The 24,618-nt window shown below is 34.7% G+C and overlaps 1 protein-coding gene across 1 annotated transcript in view; it reads right to left on the reverse strand.

Annotated features, from left to right (window-relative positions):
* The window catches only part of LOC129136978 (uncharacterized), a 249,194-nt gene that overhangs the window by 133,572 nt on the left and 91,004 nt on the right, over positions 1-24,618 (reverse strand). The window lies entirely within an intron of this gene.

The following is a 24,618-nucleotide window of genomic DNA, read 5'->3' on the forward strand; positions in this document are numbered from 1 at the left end:
CAAAGGATTCAATAAGCACTTGACAAAAGAGATCACCAAATGGATAATAAAAATTATAAAAATTTAATTTGTTGCATATTCAACCCCTAAGGTCATACTGTTACTCATTCACCAGAGCCATTAATAGTAAAAAGACAGACAATACTGTTAGTGAAGATAAGGGATTACTGCAACAAGTTAGTAGATATTTGACAATCTCTATTAAAGCTGAACGTATGCACATTTTATTACCAAGCAACTATACCTCTAAGTATATAGCCAACCCATTATGTTTATGTATGTTTACTAAAAAATGCGTGCAAGTATTTTTAATAGTGCTTTTCATAATAGTCAAACACTGTGGACTAGCCAAATGGGTTTGACTGAATCAAAACATTATGATATGTTCACACAATAGAACACTATTTAGAGATGGATGTGCATGAACTAAAACAGCAACAATATGGATAAATATCACAAATAACATTTTGAGCAAAGTAAGAGTACGGAAAATGTATTTCTTCCATGTAGAGTTGAAAACAAAAAACATTAATCTCTAATGTTAGAGGTCAGAATAGCGTTTACTCTTCTGGGGGTTGTTATTTTGACCTGAAGGAATACAGGAAATTTTCAGCATCTAAAAGTGTCCTGTTTCTTTATCTAGATGCTTATTCCATAAGTGTGTTCAGATAAAGGTTATCACTTGTAACTTTTGCTTATACATTTTTGTGTTTGTTATAATGCAACAAAATATAAAAAGAAGGGGGGCCAGACATGGTGGCTCACACCTGTAATCCCAGCACTTTGGGAGGCCAAGGCGGGCAGATCACGAGGTCAGGAGATCGAGACCATCCTGGCTAACACGGTGAAATACAAAAAAATTAGCTGGGCATGGTGGTGGCTCCTGTAGTCCCAGCTGCTAGGGAGGCTGAGGCAGGAGGATGGCGTGAACCTGGTAGGCGGAGCTTGCAGTGAGCTGAGATAGCACTACTGCACTCCAGCCTGGGTGACAGAGAAAGACTCTGTCTCAAAAAAAAAAAAAGAAAAAAAGAAGGAAGGAAGAAGAGAAGGAAAGGAAGAAAATAAGGAAGAATGGATGAAAGATACATTTATGCATAAAACCAAAGGAAACTGTAATAATATAATTCATACTAATACAGAATTGGTAGCTAATTATGGATTTTATCTAGATTCTCCAACATTTTCCACTACAATCTTAATAACATATTTAATATATAAAAATACGGGTTTACTCAAGTTTTATCAAAAACAAACAACATTATAAAATAGTAAAGAGCTCTCCTTGAAAATGTTTTTTTCTATTAAAGCAAATATAATGGAAATAATTTAGTATTATTTTATTTGCAAATAATATTGACATGACAATTTATTTAAATGTATTTATAAACTTAAATTTTAACATTTATTTTTAACAGTCACACAATTAACACCTGATTGTTGGCACCTGTTACTTTGTTTGCCAGGTTAAAATATATATACTTAAGTGTATTATTGTTCTTCTCTCACTAGTCCTCACTAGTCCTTAGTCATTTTTAAACCTTTTGTCCTTATCACTTCATAAAGTGAAAACATTAAAAACTTTTTTACTGAATTGTTGTCCCAAAACAAAAACAAATATGATGTAATAGATAACTACCCAACACTGTAAATTTACTAGGGATTGAAAATGCATTGTCATGTTAAAAATTATTTCATTGGTCTCTGCTTCTGTTAAGTAAAACTTTGAGAGGTAAGGAAAGCTGTCTTCTATTTGCTAGCTCCTCATTTCCTTAAATGCCAATTCAATTTGCAGAAGCATAAAGAGAGAAAGTAAAATATTCTGCTGCAATTCTTTATGAACTGTGTCAAACTGTATAACTGCTAATTTTCTTGAACAGAAGAAAATAATTTTACAATCTCTTTTAGAGAAGTAGAGAGGAGATATCTTTCTTCTTGACATTAGCATAGTTCTTCACCATGCAGTGCCTAACAGGTGAATGCAGCAACATTATTTTATTTCCTTTATCAGTTTATTTTGCTTTCTTATAAGCTAAATTTTGTAGAACTCAAAACTTTCTATGGCTTACTATCTTACAAAGATTCAAGTTATTAAGGCAGATGCCAAAATAAACATTAGAATAAACAGATATTTATACCAGACTTCATTTGTGTTCACCACACTAGTGACCATTTACTTAAAAATATATCTCAATTAAAATACTTTTACAATGATCCAAGGGCAAATCATGTTTTTAACAGTTTTTTTTTTTTGGAAGCAAGTTAATATTAGAGGACTAGCACATATTCCAACTTTTAGTAAAAGATAAGCTATAGATAACTATGGTTCATATACTTATAAGACAGATGATCATTCTCAGATACTACACATGTCAGCAATATTTGATGCATACAGTTATTCCTCACTGGAAACACTTTTCTCACTGGGATGCTAAAACATGTGATCTTTGTTTTCCTTCTTTATCACTAGACTCCTCTCATTCTCTTTTCAAATTTCTTCTTTCCAGCTTTTAAATCTTCTCTGTCTATATAAATTACCTAGGTGCCCTCATCCACTCTTACGGTTTCAAGCATTTAAATATTCCTAAGTTCCAAACTTATATTTAAAATCTCGTGCCTTTCCCTTTTCCTTTATCATTGATGAATTTACTTAGCTATGTAATAGACATACGAAAATTAACTCTGAATTGAACCATTTTTTATGCTTTCACTATCTTGGTTTAAACTCTCAAAATCTTTCACTTGCATTTTTGCACCTTCCTCCTAGCTGGCTTCTTTGTGTCACTATGTCTGACTTCATCTTCTACTACCCTTGTTCACTCTACCCAAGCCATACTTTCCCCCTTGTTTTTCCTTAAAAACATCTAATTCATGTTTCTTCCAAATTTTACACTAGTTATTCAACCTGGAACACGCTTCTATAGCTATCTTCATGGAACTCTCCCTGTGCTCTTGCAAGCCTTTTCTAAAATGTCAAATTTTTCATTAAGCTTATCCTGACTACTCTATTTAAATTGCAAACTTCCCAAACCCAACCCGACACCCCCAATTTCCATTTTATGCTCTAATTTTTTCCAGAGCTTTGTCTCCTACTATGTATTATATTATTTACCCACTGTGATTACTGTTTCCATCTACTAGCATGTAAGCCCAATATAGATTTGCATCTGTTTTGTTACCAGATTCTATCCCAACGCTAGACACGTTAGCAGTTCAAAAAATAATTGCTGAATTAATGAACAAAGAAAAGATTTTTCTGCTGAGCTTGAAGCCTATGTTAGCCAAAAATATTGACATGAAGTTACTCATTTATAAAGATTCCAATTTTCTTTTTAGCTACCATTGTTAGGGTAGGGATACTATTTAGTGGTGGTGTTCATAAGCATAATGACATACATATAAATAAATAAATAGATAAGACATCTTCTCATCTTAATTCTAAACAGAATCTGGTCCTCTTTGTCAGAATGAGTTTAAATTATGTTTTCTTTAAAATGTAAACTTGAACATATGTATTTCACATTACTCTTTCACAAAAACACTATTTTAAAATCACTCTGTGAGTGTGTGTATATATGTATATACATATATATTCATTTTAACAACAACTTCAGAATATCATAGTTTTTTGGATGCAACAAGTTATGTCTTTCCCACATGCAATCGAAAATATATTAATTTAGTAAGAACATCATGTTTCTCGTAGCTCTGAGATATATCAAAGTTACATTCTTTTTTTTTTTTTTTTTTTTTTTGAGATGGTGTCTTGCTCTGTCACCCAGGCTGGAGTGCAGTGGCATGATCTTGGCTCAATGCAACCTCTGCCTCCTGGGTTCAAGCAATTCTCCTGTCTTAGCCTCCCAATAACTTTTTTAAGTGGCATTCATACAGTAAATAAAAAGTAAAACTATTTCTATCTACACATGATATAATCTTGTATGTAGAAAAAGCCAAGGATTCTATGCAAAATATATTAGAGCTATTAAACAAATTCAACAAGTTTAAGAATACAAGATCAATATATAAAAATATAATTTTATACACCAGCAATAAACAAAACAAAAGTGAAATTAAGAAAACAATTAAATGTACAATAGCATCAAAAATAATAAAGTTTAGGAATAAATACAACAAAATGAGTATAAGAGCTGTATACTGATGTCTACAAAATATCATTGACAAAAAAATGTAAAAAGTTTTTCCTCATCAGTGTGATACTAGCTGTGGTAGAACATACAGCTTTTATTATATTGAGGTATGTTCCATCTATATCTAGTTTTTAAGAGTTTTTATCATGAAAAGATGTTGAATTTTATCAAATATTTTTCAGCATCAATTAAAATAATCATATGGCTTTTGTCCTTCATTCTGTTAATATGATATATTACATTGACTGATTTGAAAATGTAGAACCATCTTTTCATCCTGGGGATAAATCCTACTTGGTCATGATGAATGACCTTTTTAATGTGTTGCTAAATTTGACTTGCTAGTATTTTTTTGAGGACTTTTAATCAATATTCAGAGATATTGGCCTGTATTTTCCTTTTTTTGATGTGTCTTTGGTTTTGCTATAAAGGTCATACTGATTTCATAGAAAGAGTTTAAAAATATTTCCCCTGATTCTATTTTTGGGATAGTTTGGGTAAGATTGGTATTAATTTTAAAAATATTAAAATAATATTAAGCATCTTTTATGATCACAATGGAAGAAAACTAGAAATCAATAACAAGACAAATTTTGGAAACTATACAAACACATAGAAATTAAACAATTTGCTACTGAATAAACAGTGGTCAATGAAGAAATTAAGAAGAAATTGAAAAATTGCTTGAAACAAATGGTAATAGAAACACAACATACAAAAATGTATGGGATACAAATAAGGCAGAACGAAGAAGAAATTTATAGTTATAAGCACTTACATCAAAAAAGAAGAAAAACTTCAAATAAACACCATAATGATATATCTCAAAGAACTAGAAGAGCAAAAGTCAACCAAATCCTAAATCAAGCTATAATAAACTAAGAGCAGAGATAAGTGAAATTGAAATGATAAAAAAATACAAAAAATGATCAAAACAAAAAGTTGGGTTTTTAAAAAGATAAAGAAAATGGGCAAAACTTTAGCCAGACTAAGAAAAAAAGAGAAGTTACAAATAAATAAAATTAGAGATGAAAAGGAGATAGTACAACTGATATGCAGAAATTCAAAGAATCATTAGTGACTACTGTGAGTGACTGTACGCCAATAAATTTGAAAATCTAGAAGCAATGAGTAAGTTCCTAGACATACACAGTCTTACCAAAATTGAACCATGGTGTGTCTAAAGAAATGTCATCCAGGAGCTACTGTCTATTTTTATACCAGCACCATGTTGTTTTGGTTACTACAGCTTTGTAGTATAATTTGAAGTCAGATAATGTTTGTTCTTTTTGCTTAGGATTGCCTTGGATATTCAAGGTATTTTCTGTTGCATATGAAGTTTAGAACTATTTTCTCTAATATTGTAAAAAATAATGTTGGGACCAGCCTGGACAACATGGTGAAACCCTGTCTCGACTAAAAATACAAAAATTAGCCAGTCATGCAGAAGTGCCTGTAATCCCAGCTACTTGTGGGACCGAGGCAGAAGAATTGCTTGAACGCGGGATGTGGAGGTTGCAGTGAGCCTAGATTGATTGCCATCGCACTCCAGCCTGGGGGACAAGAGAGAGACTTCGTGTCAAAGTAATAATAATAATAATAATAATAATAATAATAATAATAATAATGTTGGTATTTTGATAGAGATTGCATTGAATCCGTAGATCGCTTTTGGCAGTATGGTTATTCTAGTAATATAAATTCTTCCAATAAGTGAGCATGGATCTATTTATGTACCATACGATTTGCTATTTCAAAGCATACAACTCATATATGCCTTAATTTAAAACACTTTATTGCTAAACAGTGCTAACAGTCATCTGAGCCTACAGTGAGTCCAAATATTTTTATTGGTGGAGAGTCTGGTCTCCATGTTGATGACTGCTCAGTGCAGTGGTTGATAAAGATTTGGCTGGCTATGGCAATTTCTTAAAATAAGAAAACAATAAAGTTTGCCCCATCCATTAATCCTTCCTTTCAGAAAATATTTCTGTGTAGCATGCCAGAAGTTTGATGGCATCTTGCCCACAATAGAACTACTTTCAGAACTGAAGTCAGCACTCTGAAAGCCTGCTGCTGCTTTATCAGCTAAGTATATGTGATATGTAATCCTTTGTTGTCATTTCAACAATGTTCACAGAACTTTCACCTGGAGTAAATTCCATATCAAGAAAACCCTTTATTTGCTCACTCATAAGAAGCAACTCCTCATCTGTTGAAGGTTTATCATGAGATTCCTGCAATTCAGTCACATCTTTAGGCTCCACTTCTAATTCTAGTTCACTTGCAATTTTCAACACATGTTCAGTAACTTCTTCCACTAAAGTCTTGAACACCTTCAGGTTATATGTGAGAGTTTATTTAGCAGAATTCTTAAGGACTCTGGGATTTTTGGATTAATAAATGAACATTGGCTTCAACTTAAAGTCAGCAACTGTGCTAGCCCCTAACAAGAGAGACAGCTTGTCCTTTGAAGCCGTGAAGTCAGGCGTTGATGTCTCCTATCGAGCTATGCAAGCTCTAGGTGACATCTTCTTCCAACAGAAGAATGTTTTGTCTACCTTCAAAAATCTGTTGTTTACTCTAGCCACTGTTATCTGTTATCTTAGCTAAATCTTCTGTATAACTTGCTGCAGCTTCTAAGTAGAACTTGCTTCTTCATCTTGAACATTTATGTTAAATGGCTGTTTTCCTTAAACCTCATGAACAACCTACACTAGCTTCAAACTTTTCTTTGCAGCTTCCTTGCCCTTCTCAGCCTTCATGGAATTAAGGAGCATATTCAAAATTTCCCCCCAAAATATAAATGTCTGAGGTGATGAATATTCCAGTTACTTAGATTTGACCATTACATGTTGTATGCTTGTATCAAAATATCACATGTAGCCCATAAGTATGTAAATCAATTACCAAAATGTGACACAGAAGCACAAAGCGAGCAAATGCTGTTGGAAAAATGAAACATATAGACTTTTTGGACTCAAGGTTGCCACAAGCATTATATATATATAATATATATATTATATATATAATATATCTCATATATATGATACACAGTATCTACCATATACACAGTATCTACAAAGTACAATAAAGTGAAGTGCAGTATAAGGAGTTATGACTATATTTTATTTATATTATGTATATTTGAAAATGGAGAACATTATGTGTTGTCAATGTTATATAGTAAATATAGAGTAAGAATTAACTTTCCAGAGATATAGAGAGTAAGCTCAAGTTCTAGTTTGAATTAGGTTTGTGTCAGTGCATAAAAACCAAGAGTATTTTAAATAAGGGTATTATTATTCCTGCCTATTTAAATAGTGATTTATTAGTATTAAGTTTTAGAATGTTTAGCTGTTTCTCTGTTTGTCTTAAGTAGCAAATATGTAATTAACACAATTGCCATATTCTGTGTATAATATTTTATCTCTCTCTCTCTCTCTCTATATATATATATATACACACACATATATATATGGAGACATACACATATATATATGTGGAGACCAGACTCTCCACCAATAAAAATATTTGGACTCACTGTAGGCTCAGATGATTGTTAGCGCTGTTTAGCAATAAAGTGTTTTAAATTAAGGCATATATGACTTGTACACTCTGAAATAGCAAATCGTATGGTACATAAATAGATCCATGCTCACTGATTGGAAGAATTTATATTACTAGAATAACCATACTGCCGAAAGCAATCTACAGATTCAATGTAATCTCTATCAAAATACCAACATTATGTATATATACATATATATATACACATACATATATACATATGTATATATGTATATTTTTTTCAGACAGAGTCTCACTCTGTTGCCCAGACTGCAGTGCACTAGCATGATCTAGGCTCACTGCAACCTCTGCTTCCCGGGTTCGAGTGATTCTCCTGCCTCAGCCTCCCAAGTAGCTGGTATTACAGGCATCCACCACAACGCTGGGCTAATTTTTAATAGACATGTGGTTTCTATATACATTTTTTTACTTTCCCCTAACCCTTGCCCTTGGCAAACTCTAAAAAAGATATGAGTTCTTGATTCACTCTATAATTATATGATTTCTCAACAGGAATGTCAGTGCATAATAAAGTCTTCAGCAATGAAAGATACACATCTCCATACTTTCAAATTTTGTGACAAAATGAAAAGTTTCACAGTCTCATTTTTTTTTAATTCAGTGAAATGTGTTCACAGAATCTCAATGTGTCTTTTTTTCTGCGAACAATTTGGTTTGGTTCATTTCCTTTAGCAATTACGTTAACATTTAATAAAATACAGATTATGAATAAGCACTCAAATGGTAATTTTCAAAAAGATTGTGTCTATGAGGTGGAACAAACACTAAAGGTAAGAAAATGGACTCTAATGAGTACTTCAAGATATGTGGTAATGTGTAAGTTATTTAATGGGTATCTTTCCATGTAAATTAAATTCTATTCTTAATGAATGTCTTCTTTGGAGTATTTTGCTAACATTTACTAATTATTTTGAGAGGCCTGTCAATGTGTTGTCAAATGGAATAAAATGTTTTGTTAGAAAAGATGAAATGAAATAACTCTTCAAGGATTATGTTTGCAGAACAGCAATTCACGGAAAAATTCAGATCCATCAATTTCCTATAGGAAGTAAATGATTCATTTGAATTGTAAGTACATAAAGCTTTTTTGTTTTTTTGCAAAGTAAGACCCATTCATGACATGTTATTTTAATTATATTATTTTGCTTCCTACATTCAAATAAAATTGTACAAAACTTACTTAGCTTTATTATTTCCTTTATTGTCTGAAATAATATTACAGCCTATGAACCTTTCTCTGGGAGTCTGTGAGCCCTTGATGGATGAGTACTGAGTAATTCTGAATTACTGTGTATCTTATTTAATGATATAAACTACTAGGAAGTAAAAAATGGTGTCTTTCACCAGTTGAAGGGTCTATTTCTGTCCTCTCATATTCTGCAAATTATGCAGCATTCACCAAATTTCCTATAAATGTTATTTTATACTTTCATATACCTATGCTACTCTAAAAACACCTTAAAAATCAGTAAGTTAATCTGATAGTCACATTTTAACCTCTATATAGCAAACTGAACAAACTTCAAATATTTCAGATATACATGATTTGTACTTCCCATAACAAGTTTCTGAACTCAACTAAATGTGATCTGTGTCACACCAATTTGAAGAGATTAGATATCATTTTCAAAAAGTGCAGAAATGGACCAAGTGTACCCAAGTCTCAGACTGTCCTAGTTATTTTCTTGGCCATAATTGTTCAGTATTCATTTGACCAGGAAGAATATGAGAAGCAGAGATGGTTATGAAGCTAGAAATCTCTACTCCCAGAATATACAAGAAGTCTAATGAGAATACAGTTGAAGTATCTTGGGTCTTTTAATTTACCATGTGTACTTCTCTTGTCTGTGTCATATTTGTTTCTGCCTATAAAATGTATTTTCCTTTTCCAGCCCATATGACTGTAACATGACCCCAATTTTATATGTATCAATTTGTTATTCCCAATTCAAATTTCTGGATATGGGATAGAGTACTTAATTAGCATGAGTGTTTTTAAGTCTTACATAAGATGTATTCTCTGCTTACCTCAAGAATATATGGAAGTCTGGTACTGATTCTTGACCAAGGTAAGAATGGATTAAGCTAGCTATTGATTTATAAAATGCTGTTTAAAATTCAAAACTCTCTTGGTGTCACTCAGGGCCAGCTTGTTTGTATTCATTAGAGATGCATAGATTAAAAATTTACACTTCAATCTACACATCCAACTATTGGCCAATAGTTATCCAAGTATTGGCCACAGGATTTCTTGACTAGGTGGCCAGTAGGGCATAAAAAACCTTTCTGAAAACTTTTTAAAAAATTTCTTCTGAAATGAAGATTTCTCGTACATATGTTAGTCATTCAAAATCCAGAGATAAAGTCCATCTTATGAGAGTAAGAAAGGGAGCCGGTGAACGGCATTTAGAAGCTGCTTAGGTCTCCACAGCTTTCTTGTTCTTTTTTCCTTTGTTGTTATACCATACACTTTATTAAAGACTTGCATGACTTCTTTCTATTATCGGACCTAAGTAATCATAAGGTCCAAATATTTATCATGATAGTAAGATTATAAAATTATTTAAAGATAAAGGACATGATTAGAGTCACAGTTAACATAATACTGCCAGAGCAGAAAATAAGTACTTTTTCCCAAAAAGAAAAAAAAATTGCATATATAACATATATATATGTGCACACACACATAAATGACAGGAATTGGTACACATGGTGTGATTATGGAGGCTGACAATTTCCAAATCTGTAGTCATCAAGCCTGAGACACTAATAGTCTCAGGAGATCTAATAGTGTACTTCTTGTATGAAGGCTGGCCAACCCAAGACCTGGGATGAGTCAATGTTTCAATTTCAGTCTGAAGGCAAGACGAAAATAGTACCAGCTCAAAGGCAGTCAGGCAAGAGGAATTCTCTTTTCTTTAGAGGATGATCAGCTTTCTATGGTATTCAATTCTTCAAATGATTGGATGAGGCTCACCCATATTTGGGAGAGCAACCTTCTTTACTCCACTGATGGATTTCCATATTAATCTCATCCAAAAACACCCTCACACACATGAATCATAATATTTAACCAACTATCTGTTTAGCCAAATAACGTTTAACCAACTATCTGAGCTTTCTGTGGCTAGACAAGCTGACATATAATATTAACAATAACATAATCACAAAGTAAACATCTATGGAATAAACACAAAAGAAAATTAGAAAGGAATCAAAGTGTTACTACAAAAAATCAACTACAAACCAAAAAAAAGGTGGTAATGAAAGAAATGAGGGAAAAAGAATTTATAAGACATACCAAAACAAATAACAAAATGTTTTTAGCATGTTAATCACAAAAGTAAGGGTTTTTCTATCAGTAATTAATTTAAATGTAAATGAACTAAACTCCCCAATTGAAAGACATAGATTGGCAATCTGCAAGAGATGCACTTTAGATCTAAAGCCATGGATAGGTTGAAAGTGAGAGAATGGAAAGAGGTTTTCTGTGTAAACAGTAACCCAAGAAAGCAGTCATGGCTATACTAATAACAGACAAATAGACATTAAATCAAACCTGTTATAAGACACAGAGAATGACATTGTATACATGCTGTCAATAGACCTTTATCCATAGAGGATGAGAAGTATATTAAATATAGGTGCACAGACCATTTGGAGACCTCTGATTGAGAGTACACACTTGTTGTATGCCACTAAGATAATGTGATAATGATGATCAACAACTACAAATAATATACCTACCTAGATACATTAGATTAGAATGTATCTAGAAATGCCCAAGACAAAGATAAAATGTGTAAAGGAGTCAACTCCATGAAAAGAGAAGACTGACTTCACAAAGCGGCAGTTAGACTGACAGCTTCATAATGTTACATGTGAAAACTGCCAGTCTGAAACTTTATATCCAGTGAAAATGTTCTTTAAAGATAAAGGCAAAATATATTCATTTCAGGCAAATAATGGGAAAACTTATTACTGAAATATCCACATTAAAAAAATGCAGAGGATTTTTTTCAGAAAGGAAAAATAGTGATACCATTCAGCAGCTTCAAGATGTAGAAACTACTGTAAGGCAATTAAATAATAAATATTGTTAAGTACAAATACATATTGACTGAATAATAATAAGGCATTGAGGGTTTTATGTATACAAAAATTAATAAACTTGACTATAATGTGAGGTCAGGAGGGAGAAGATATATTTAACTAAATTTTAAAATGTATTTATATTATTCAATAATAATAGTGTCATAAAAGGTTTACTTTGTAAGTTCAGCCTCCATGTTAGAATCACTAGGATAGCATCTAAAAAAATAGTGAAAGAATATATAACTCTCATATTAATCATGGATAAAAACTGCAATAATAAAAAATAATTTTAAAAATGCAGAAGGAGGGTAAAAAAGTAACCCATGTAGGACAAGAAGACAGTAGCTAGTAATCCTGTAGATTTGATACTCAAAATAGTAGTAATTAAAAATAAATGCAATAAGATCTTCAAATGAATGACACAAATATTCAAACAGGAAAGGAAACAAAACCCAGCTGTGTGCTCTTTAGCAGATACAAGTAAAAAGATAGTTAAAATATATGCCATACAAAAGTTAACCAAAAGAAAGTTGTAGAGATAACGAGATCAGAAGCATTTTTAAAGCAAAAATTATTACTACAAATTCAAATATATAAAAAAATGTTTAATGCATTAATAGAGTAAAACAAAACTAAATTTTGTGTAACTAGTAATATAATCTGAGTATACATACACCAAAAATTTATGATATGCAAAAAGAAAAACTAACAAATTCTCTATCAGAGTTGAATATTTTAGCATAGATTATGCAGTAAGGTCTAAGAAGCATATAAAAATCAGAAATTAAGATATAGCAGCACTAAATGACTTGAATATCAAACTTGACCTCATTATATTTATGATTATATTTAATAGATGGAGAATATCTATTCTTTTCAGTCATACATTATACTTTCAAATAAAATGACTGGTATTTTACTTAATATTTAATAGAAAAATCAGTTGAAAAGTTGTTTCTAAGCTGGTCATGGTGGTTCACCTTCAGTCTCAACTACTCAGGAGCCTGAGGTGGAAGGATCCCTTGTGCCTGGGAGTTCAAGCAGAGACTGGGCAACAAAGCGAGACCCTGCCTGTGAAAAAGAAAATATAAGTTGTTTCTTCAAAAATACGTAAGATTACCTGAGCAAGGAAAATTGATAAAAGATAAAGGAAAGAAAACACATAATGGAACAAAAGAGTAATTCTTAGAAATTGAATTGATTATAAATGGGCATTATGAAAAAATGTATATCAGTAAATTTGAACATTGAGATGAAAGGGACATATTTCTATATAAACACTGTCAAAAACAAACAAACAAAGAAACCAGAAAATCTGAATGGTCCAAAGAAAATAGGAAATATTACATAAATTGAATGCATTATTAAAAACTTTCCCACAAGTGATAGACGGAGAAGGCTGATAAGGGAACCTACACGGGGTCTTGGCTGGGCATACCTGCAGTGGACTGGGGGCCTGCACGTGCACAGGGCAGAATGGGGTGGAGCCACCGGGAATTAGTGCCATATGCATGGGGAGGAGCCAGGCCTCTTCAGCTCTTTTGTGGTGGCCTGGTATTCAATCTGTAAGATGGGAGCCTGTAGGCAGGACTCCCTCTTTCTTTGCTGAGAGCATTCTTTTTGCCTAACGAATCTGCTCTCCTCATCCTTCAGTGTGTCCATGTGCCTAATTTTTCCTGGTCATAAGACAAGAACCCGGATTTTAGCTGAACTAAGGAACAAAAATTCTGCATCTTTTTGGTGGCCTATATGGGGACGAGAAGTGGAGTGAGTAAAATGTGGAACAAAAAATTTATTTCCCTTTTGTTTCTGAGTCTTCTTGTCCTCAGTCTTCTTCTGAGGGTAGAGAAAACAGTGGCCCACCTTCCCGTTTGCTGTTGGGAGTTGGGAGTGTTGGCCTCGATCAACTCCAGCCTTTTCTATGGCATTTTCCTTCTTTTTTCAGGACTGTGATGGCACCTATCTTTTGTTTTACAATATTAGAGGTGTTCTACCCCTCAGTGTTCTGGCCCTCAGTGGCCACCCCAATGGCTGCAGGCATGTGCATGGGATGGATGGGTGAGCGGCAGCTTCCTCCACCCTTCCCTCCTGGCCGCGGAGCATGACTCTGTCCACTGCATATGTTAGTGGTGTCCAATGGCCATGCAGGGTGGGACTGAGCCACAGCCACTGCTCAGGCCCAAAGCAGCCTCAAGAGCCCAGGACCCACACTGCCAGCTGGCCAGCTAATATGGTTTGGCTCTGTGTCCCCATGCAAAACTCACCTTGGATTGTAATAAACCCCACATGTTATAGGAGGGACCCACTTGGAGGTAACTGAATCATGGGGGAGAGTTTTGCCTGTGCTGTTCTTGTGATAGTGCATAAGTCTCACAAGATCTGATGGTTTTATAAAGGGGAGTTCCCCTGCACATGTCTTCTTGCCTGCTGCCATGTAAAATATGCCTTTACTCTTCCTTCACCTTCAGCCTCCCCAGCCGTGTGGAACTCTGGGTCCATTAAACCTCTTTCCTTTATAAATTACCCAGTCTCAGGTATGTCTTTATTTGCAGCATGAGAACAGACTAATACACCAGCATTTCCTGCCATGTACCCACAGAGTCTTCCCTTCCTCCATCTGAGGGGTCCAGCTTGGTCTCAGTCTGAGCCTAGGGAAGAAACAGCAATTTAAAGTTTCTCTCCTTGTTGGAGAAACGCATTTGCATAAGAGTAAGAGGTTTCTTCCCCAGGCATATTTTTCTTTTTCTTCACCCTGTCAGCAGTTAACACAGCTCTGTATTTAAGCTGTTTTTGTTTGTTTGTTTGTTTGTTTAAATTCCTTTTCTCCACCCTGTCAGCAGTTAACATAGCCCTGCATTGAAGTTTTTTTTCTTTTCACCAGGTCAGGAGTTAACTTTTAAGTGAGAGGCTTTTTTTTTTTTTCCCCTCTCTTATAAGACGTTTTACTAGGCTAGGAGCCCAATTCACAAGACACACTCTTCCCCTCCTTGTTGAAGGAGGACTCAATTCCACAGCTTTACTTTACCATTCAGCTTATGATAAGGAGTCTGTGCTATCCTTTGAGACACATTTTTATCCCAAACTAAATTTCAAGTCTCAGATTTCAAAGGTTACTGATAGCAGAGGAGATAGGGTATATGTGGGTAAGAATGGATAATGCCACCCCCTAGACCCCCTGTAAACATGGTTGAAAACCGCTTTGACAGAGTGGTGGCACTCTGTCATGGTCACCAGGACTCAAGGATATAAGGACTGGAGAAAGAAAGAGGGATGCCTCACTTTCTATCCTTCATGTACCCTGGGTATTTGCTAGGAAGAGGAGGGAAGCAGGGACATTTGCTCCCCTCTTTCTAGATGAGTAGCCATTCATCTTCAGCCTGCATGTCTTTCCAGTGCATCCTGAGTCCTTTGAAGAAATGCCTTTTCTTTTTTCTTCCTCTGTCCTCTTTTCACAGATGCATGGTTATGTCCCCATGCTGCAGGACACTTCCCTCAGACATATCCTCCAAACAGGGAATAGTTAATTTCCCAAGCCTTAAAATGGTTGGCTTGGGATTGAGAACAGGGGGAGGGAATGAAGTCTGACATTCTGTCAAAAAGGTAAGAGTTTTTTTCTTACCAGTCAGGCTTTTGGCCTCCCTTCCCCTATTCAAACCGGTCTAGGGAATGATGAGGATCACCATTTATATTCTCCATAAAGTTATAATTATGAAAAAGAATTTGTGAGGTTAGTTTTCAGCTGTAGCCAATCTGGGGTGTTTTGCATGTCTTTCTGTGTGGACTGGTCAAAAGTGGGGAACCTTAAGATGGGACGGGGGATTGGAATGCATAGGCCCACTGCCCAAGCCAGCTTGGCAAACTGGTCGTTGGTAAACTTTGCTGCAGACCTCCATCTTGTTTTATGTCCTTGGAAGTGAAACCTGTAACTACATGGCAGTGCTTTATTTTAGCCTCCACCATTTTACAATGGCAGCCTGGGTTCAATCCTTACTTAGAGAATGAGTCCTTTCTGGTCTGAGATCTGTATGACCTTTACCATTTGTTGATTATCTTCCCCTCCACTAACCACCTTGAATTTTCCTTTTGCTGAGCACCTGGGAGGTTACCTTTGGTAAAGTTCAAAAGCCAGGCATATTGGCCACTTAGCACGGCTAAAGTAGGGTAATAAGGGATTTAAGAAGATTTTCTTAAAGAGCACTCAGCTTAATTAAAAGTGGATATCCAAGTTATAAGTCTATTTAAAAGGCCTTTTTGTTTTTCTCTTCTTAGATCTTGTTTTGCTGGAAAAAAAATTTTTTTTTTCTCAGTAGACTAAATTATTTTTCTCCATTTGGCCTTGCCACTCTTCATGCATGCATGAGAGGCCCTAAGATAATTTCTGATGGCCTGGGACTCCCTTGGAAGAAAGAACAGGAGCCATGAATTACATTTTGGGAGAAACTTCTGTTTTCCTCATGGAACCCCAGGAATTAAGAGCAGATAGGTACCTCTCAAAATCTGTTTTTGTCTTCCAGCTATACCTGTTTATTAGGCCCTAGAAACTGCATGCTTTGCTAGCCCTGCTCTTACTGGGTCCCACTCAGAGGCCAGTAGTCCAATTAGGAGATTGGAAACCAGAAAATCTTATAACTACTGTATCTGCTTCTGTTTGTATGTGTGGTTATATATGTGCTGTGTGTGGTGTCTATAATAAAAGAGAGCTCTAATAATTGGCCTAAAGGAAAATAAGCATATAGATCAAATATTTTTTGAAGGAAAAATAAAAGTTGTAATTCCTTTTGGCCTGTGTGACTCTAATCTTTGAGAAATAAAAACAGTTTTAAAGATTACTAGTAAAATGCGAATGTCAATAAAATGTAAATAGGTGGTCTAAATTATGCAGGTCAGATACTAGGTTTGCTCAATGTTTTAAGGTTGTGAACTGTTTGTTTTGCCTTTGAGAAGTGTTCAATTTGCCTACTTTACAACTTGGTCAGGCCTAGGAATATAGGCTTTAATCTTAGTAAATAATTATTAATTATATAATCTTAGTAGAAGATTATAAGAAGGCACAGAAATGTAAATTTTTGCCTAGGGTTAGAGGATTGCTTGAAATACACAAAATAAAGCTAAAGGTTTAAGCAAATTGTGGAAGGATTGCAAAAATTAATCTTGCAAAGAAATTCTGTGTGCAAACATTGACTAAATTCAAAAGGAAAATATATGCTTTTTCTATAAATTGAGCATTGAAATAAAAGCTCTTTAGCAAAATTTGTAAAGGGTCATAAAAGGTTTTAAGAATCTTAACCATGGTCAAACTAGTTAAGATTAGATAGAGTTGCCTATAAGTTTTCATTAGAAAATTAGGGTTGACATTAATAGTAAACTAATGTGTGGGTAAAATTTGGCTTTCTCTCCCTTGTACAAGATTTTCATCTAATAGTGAAGGATAATGAAAGATTTCCATTTGCCTCACAGATAGGCTGCCAAGGAAAAAAAAAAAAGAAGGCAGGAGATAAATTGTTTGGAAAGCTAATGGGTAAGTGTTTTTGTCTTGTTTCAAAATTTCTGAGTCATCATTTTGGTAAGGTTTTTATCTTGTTTTAAAATTTCTGAGTCATTTTGGCAAAATAAATAATTTATGGTAATCTGGAATTCTATTTCGTAACATCAAGTGTTTTAAACCTCTAACATTTAATGAGCTTCCCGAAATCAAATTTCAGCCTCAAGGTTGTCTTTCCTAACCCCTAGGTTTTGGATGCTATGTAGGGCCCCTATAGCATCCAGAAGAGAGTTAAACAGGATTATTCAACATGTTTAGTTACATGGAATTGCCAAAATGATGTTTAATCTTCTTCAGGTTATATTTTAGTAAATAATATTAATATATGTTCCAAAACTCTATAGGATTTCTAAAATTGTAGAGTCTGAGTATGTGCTATCAATCACAATTAAGGTTATTATGTTAAGTATTGTAAACCACAGAGATCACCAAATTTATTTGTCAGTCATGTTTTTGACAGTAACTACCCTGAACATTTTGTTATTCACAGACAATTATCATCTTGCTTTGATTCTTTTCAAAGGGTGGTTTGTAATAAGCTGGAAAATTTGACAGGTGCTCTCAAATGCAGGTTTCTGATAACTTTGGAGATTGTGGTGTTGGAATAAAGGAAAAATATACAGGATTCATGAAGAGCTGAAATGTTCACAGATACTGAGCAAAGCAAGAGTTAACTGAATGGATGGAACTAATAGAAAATGGAGGTAATCTTTTTTTGACTTGTGCTCATCCTTGTTTTTCTTTTCAGAGTCAAGGAGACTTATTTTGATCTATTTAGGGTCTTTAATAATTGAGTAAGTTATATTCCTGTGAACAAAATTTGAAGCATATTTGTTTCTCCTTCTGCCTGGCTTCTCCAGAATTTGGAAACTATTTGTGAGTATTCTTGACTTGTGGCAATATAGTTGTTTGCATCAGTGCAATGAGAATTCATTTTCTTTTCAACAGGCCACAGTTGGAGAAACTGGTTGTTTTACCAAGGCTTTGACTGGAAGGGTATGCTTTACTTTAAGGAATCAAGCTCAACTTGCAGAGCCGATAAAAGCCCCTTGGGAAATCTGGCTTCATATCTTGTCCACATGGTCCCCCTACAGGCCTCCTAACCAGTGGTAAGTAAAGAATGTTACTTTCTACCAGGCCCAGGAACCCAATATTCTTAGGACCTCTTGAAAAGAGGAGTTTACCCAACTCTCATGTATTTGAGGGTACAAAACCATAGCTAGGCTCAGCTTTAGAAAGTCTGATCTGAGATTCATTGTGGAAAAGAATTCCATCAAGGCCAATATAAGAAGCCTATGTAAGAATAATTATTCTTCCTGCACTTTATGCAAATAATTAGGCGAAGTATAAGACTAAAGTCTATTTTGCAAACAACTCAGTCTTATCATGATTGGTTTTTAACAAAAATGAGGACTGGAGAGAGACAAATTATGTTTCAAAAAGTATACATTTGTCACTAAATTTTAGACTTATGAGTTGCTTTTAAGTTTCTTGCCTACACCTTAAACTAACCCTGCTTATTCCTGTGAACCAAGCAGCAATCTTTAGCTGCATCTCAAAAGGAACAAAGGGGATGGGTGATGTAAAAATCTGGATTAATATTTTAATTCTGAGTAATTATCCCAAAAATCCTGCCAGGTGATGGGAGTAAATAGGGTGCCCATAACCCAGAAGTTTTGTTTTTAGGAAAATAAGACCAAGGGAGGTAACGAAAGCCAAGCTCCATGCACTGAAATCTTAGCAAGCTCAACTGTAGCCACCGATTATCTGGACATGTTGTGAGCCTTAGGATTTTTGAATTGTCCTTACCCACTCTTTTTTCTTTCATTTTGATTCATACTTTCTAATAACCCAGTTTGTCTCTTCTTTTCAGGCCATCAAACTCCAAATGGTCATGCAACTAGAACCTTAAACAATGGGCTTCCTTTTCCCTGGGACAGTTAGTTAGGCCTCTGAGTGAGATCTGACTGTTGCCTTCCCAAAACACTGCATCCTGTCAGCAGAAAGCAGTTAAGATAGGTCTTCATCCCTGCGCTAATGGAAGTTAGACCTACCCCTTTAGAGAAGGGAATGATAGATGCGGGAGACAGATGAGAGAACCTGCACAGGGTATTGCTTTGGCATGCCTGCAATGGACGATGGACCCACATGTGCACTGGGAGAATGAGGTGGAGCCATCAGGAATTTTTGTCTTTTTCAGGGGGAAGAGCTGGCCTCTTCAACTTTTGGGTGGTGGCCTGGTATTCAATCTGTGAAGTGGGAGCCTGCTGGCAGGCCCCCTCTTTCTCTACTGAGAGCTTTCTTTTTGCTGAATAAATCCATCCTCCTCACCCTTCAATGTGTCCACCTGCCTAATTTTTCCTGGTCATGAGACAAGAACCTGGATATTAGCTGAATTAAGGAGCAAAAACCCTGCATCACAAGAAAATTATGGGGCCAGATAATGTCAGCCATGACTCATTTCAAATACTTAAGGAATAAATGAGGCCATACACAGAAACTCTTCCATAGAATATAAGATAAAAAGTAACTGCCCAATTTGGTTCTGTTTTGTCAATAACCCTGACAACAAAACCTGAAAGGAACATGAAATAAGGGATAAGGATCCAAGATTAAAGGTCAAGCTCAGTAAAAATTCTAAACAAAATATTGTCAAACTAAATCTGGCAATGTATAAAAGGAATAACAACACACACACACACACACACACAAACACACATGAATAACACATCAAAACAAAATTAGATTTTTGCATTAAAAGTTTGCTTCAAATTTAGACAAATAAAAGCAAGGTAACAAAAATAGGACAAAGATTAAATATTCCAAATAACTGTGTTAACAAATGCAGGGAAAACATCTCATTTCACATATAATTATGATTAAAACCATTAAGATAATAGGAATCAGAAAGAAAGTCATTCATCTCATTAAGGATGTCTGTAAAATGTCAATAGCAAATTTTTATTTAAGGTGAAATATTCAAAGACTATTCATTATTAACACTACTGCTCATCACACTGCAGATTTTAATTAGTATAATGAGGCAAGAAAAACAAATTAAGGAAATTAAAGTTTGAAAAAAAATCACAATTAACCAATGACATACATGACTTTTACCTTAAAAAGTTAAAAAATACAGAAGACATTAGGGATAATATGTAATTTTTAACTTGTTTTCTGAATTTGTGTTAAATATTTAAAAATTTATTTGTGTGTACAGATAATTTTAATAGATAAAAATAAGTTAGCATTTGCAATATTATCAAAAATACAGAATTCCCAGTAACAAATCAAACAAAATTTAAAATACCTCTACACAAAAACTAGTTTTACAAAACTAGAAGATAACATCAAAAAACCTCTTCTGGACATAGGCTTAGGCAAAGAATTTATTGCTAAGACCTCCCAAAAGACGTAACAAAAAAAAAAATAAATAAAGGCAACTTAATTAAACTAAAACATCTCTGCACAGCAAAAGAAATAATCAGCAGAGTAAACAGATAACCTACAGAATGGGATAAAGTATTTGCAAACTATGCATGTAACAATGAACTAATACCTAGAATCTACAAGTAACTCAAAGACATCAGCAAGCAAAAAACAAATAATCCCATCAAAGAGTAAGCAAAGGACATGAATAGATATTTCTCAAGAAAAGATAGTAAAACAGCCAATAAACATATGAAATAATGCTCAGCATCACTAATCATCAGGTAAATGCAAATTAAAATAACAATGAAATACTACTTTACTCCTGCAAGTATAATCATAACTAAATAATCAAAACAACTGTAGATGTTGGCATGGGTGTGGTGAAAAGAGAACACTTTTACCCTGCTTGAGGGAATGTAAATGGGTACAACCACTATGATAAACAGTATGTAAATTCCTTAAAGAACCAAAAAGAGAACTATCATTTGATCCAGCAATCTCACTACTGGGTATCTACATGAAGGAAAAGAAGTCATTATATGAAAAAGACACATGCACACGCATGTTTATAGCAGCACAGTTCATAATTGCAAAGACTTGGAACCAACCTAAGTGTCCATTGATTGAATCAATAAAGAAAATGTGTTAAATATATACACACCATGGAATACTACTCGGCTGTAAAAAGAAATAAAATATCATCTTTTACAGCAACTTGGATTGAGCTGGAGGCCATTATTCTAAGTGAAGTGATTCAGGAATGGGAAACCAAATATTGTATGTTCTCACTTATAAATGGGAGCTAAGCTATGAGGATGCAAAGGCATAAAAGTGATATACGGGACTTTTAGGACTTTGGGGAGAAAGCTGGGGGGGAAGTGAGGGATAAAATATTCCACATTGGGTACAGTGTACACTGCTGGGGTGATAGGTGCCCTAAAATCTCAGGAATCACCACTAAAAATCTTATCCATGTAACCAAAAACCACCTGTACCTTCTTTTTTTTTTTTTTTTTTTTTTGAGACGGAGTCTCGCTGTGTCTCCCAGGTTGGAGTGTGCAGTGGCGTGATCTCGGCTCACTGCAAGCTCCGCCTCGCGGGTTCACGCCATTCTCCTGCCTCAGCCTCCCAAGTAGCTGGGACTACAGGCGCCCGCCAACACGCCCGGCTAATTTTTTGTAATTTTAGTAGAAACGGGTTTTCACCGTGTTAGCCAAGATGGTCTCGATCTCCTGACCTCGTGATCCGCCCGTCTCGGCCTCCCAAAGTGCTAGGATTACAGGCGTGAGCCACCACGCCCGGCCCACCTGTACCTTCTAAACTACAGAAATTAAAAAAAAAAAAAAACTAGTGTCACAGAAATAGTTACAAGATCTAAAAAAATGTGGGAAAATTCTTGCTCGTGGATTGGAAAACACAATATTGCAAAGCTATTAATTTTGATCAAGGTGATCTGTGGGTTCATTTTAGTTATAAACAAAATCTCAATTTGTGTGTGTCTGTGTGTGTGTGTGTGTGTGTATTTCTAAATTGGCAAGATGTTTCCATAATGTTAGCTATGGCACTTACACCATTTTGGGCCATTTAGATATCTGTATACAAACTGATGAAGTCTGACCACAATATCATGTACTGAAAAAAAAGTAGGTGCCAAAAACACAATATTATGCATTCTAGAAGTTACCAAAAAGACTTATCTTAAAGATTTTGGTGTTTGGAAAATTTTCTTAAATAAGGTGGTTTTTATGGTGTAACACACAGATAAATTTCATGAATTAGACCACATTAAAATTAAAAACTCTGTTCATAAAGACACTATTAAGAGAATGATAATGCAAGGGACAGTAAGAAAGCATGTGAAGACATGCATGAGAAAATGGGTTTATTTCTTGAATATATAGAATTCCAAAAATTAATAAATAAGAAACAATAAAAAAGAGTAATAAATATAAAAAGGAGCTTCATGAAAGAATGTATTGAAATGTCCAATTAAAATAAGAAAATGGTGTTAGCTTCATTAGTAACTATTGAAATGTTTATTAAAATCATAATGCTATATTATAAAACACATAAAAAATGGCTAAAATTAAATATATTAAGAGTACTTTCTCATAATAAAACTATGAATAAATTGAAATGCTTCCACACTCCTGGTAGTAAATTGTCACCTTCACTTTGAAAACAGTTTGGCATTACCTGCTGAAGTTTGGCATACATTAATAAATTCTCTATAACACATCAGTTCTACTTTTATTTATATACCAAATTAAATTCATGTTTATGTATAAAATAAAAGAAACAAAAATGTTTGCAGTCACATTATTCTTAATAGTCCAGTATTAGTTTGCTAGAGATGCCATACCAAGTATCAAAACCTAGATGGCTTAAGCAACAGAAATATATTGTCTCACAGTTCTAGAGGCCTGAAGTCTGAGATCAAGGAATGAACAGTATTGCTTCCTTCTGAGGGCTGTGAAAGAATCTGTTCCATGCCTCTTGCCTAACTTCTGGTGGTTTGCTGGAACTATGTGTCATTCTTTGGCTTGTGGAAGCACCACCCCTTCATTGCCTTCATCTTCATATGGTATTCTCCCTATGTGTGGATCTGTCTCAAAATTTCCAATTTTTATAAAGATAACAATCATGTTGGATTAAGGCCTATGTTATTGAACTCATTTTAACTTTATAACCTTTGTAAAAATTCTATTTCCAAATAAAGTCAAATTCAGAAATATTGAGGGTTAGGATTTCAACACATAAGCTTGAGAGAGACACAATTCAATACATACCAAGTCTCAAACTGGAAACATTCCAAATGTCCAACGATATTAAAGTAATAAATAAATTGTGGTATATTTTACACTGGAATACCAAACAATAGTTGAATAGATAAAATATTACTAAATGTAATAACTACATGGCACAAGTATTTTAACAAACAAAAGCAGACATCAAAATATACATACTTAATAAATATTGAATGATCAGTTACCAAAGTATTATTGAAGGGGCTACGTTATCTGGGGTACATACCCTGGGGTTTGTTGTCTCATGGCAGGAAAATTTACCACATGGGCATACACAAAGAGTTTAGGAGTGGAGGTTTAATAGGAAGAAGGGAAGAGAAAGAGAAACAGCTTTCTCTATAAAGGGGCCTCTGAGCAGAAAGGACTGGCTAGTGGCAAATGTACCAGACTCCTAGAGCCATTCCCGTTCTTTCTGATACATACAGATTGAAGGACCTTCCTACATGGAGGCTGAGAGCTGGTGCCTTAAGTAGGGTCCACTTTAGCTGGTTAAAGGCCTTTTGAACTTCAAGTTCTTAGGTTAGAAGATGAGTTTTAGCCACTTGAGTTTCTCTTATGAGGTGATATGAAGGAGAAGCTATCTCACCGTACCCAGGTATCCATAGCCTGCAAAATACTGTAATGCCCCCAAATCCTCTTTGTTGTTTGAGGGTTTGGGGGAGGCAAAAGGAGAAAATAGGCTTAATCCTTTTTTATTACTCCATTTTCATGCTGCTAATGAAGACATACCCAAGACTGGGAAGAAAAAGAGGTTTAATTGTACTTATGGCTCCATATGGCTGGGGAGGCCTCAGAATCATGGTGAGAGGTGAAAGGCACTTCTTACATGGTGGTGGCAAGAGAAAATGAGGAAGAAGCAAAAGCGGAAACCCATGATAAACCCAACAGATCTCATCAAACTTATTCACTATCATGAGAATATCACGGGAAAGTCCAACTTCCATTATTCAGTTACCTGCCCTGAGGAGGAGCAACATAGTATCCCTCCATGTGCAGTGAAACACCC

The sequence above is a fragment of the Pan troglodytes genome, chromosome 15 (assembly GCF_028858775.2).
Source record: "Pan troglodytes isolate AG18354 chromosome 15, NHGRI_mPanTro3-v2.0_pri, whole genome shotgun sequence".
In the NCBI taxonomy this organism is placed as follows: domain Eukaryota; kingdom Metazoa; phylum Chordata; class Mammalia; order Primates; family Hominidae; genus Pan; species Pan troglodytes.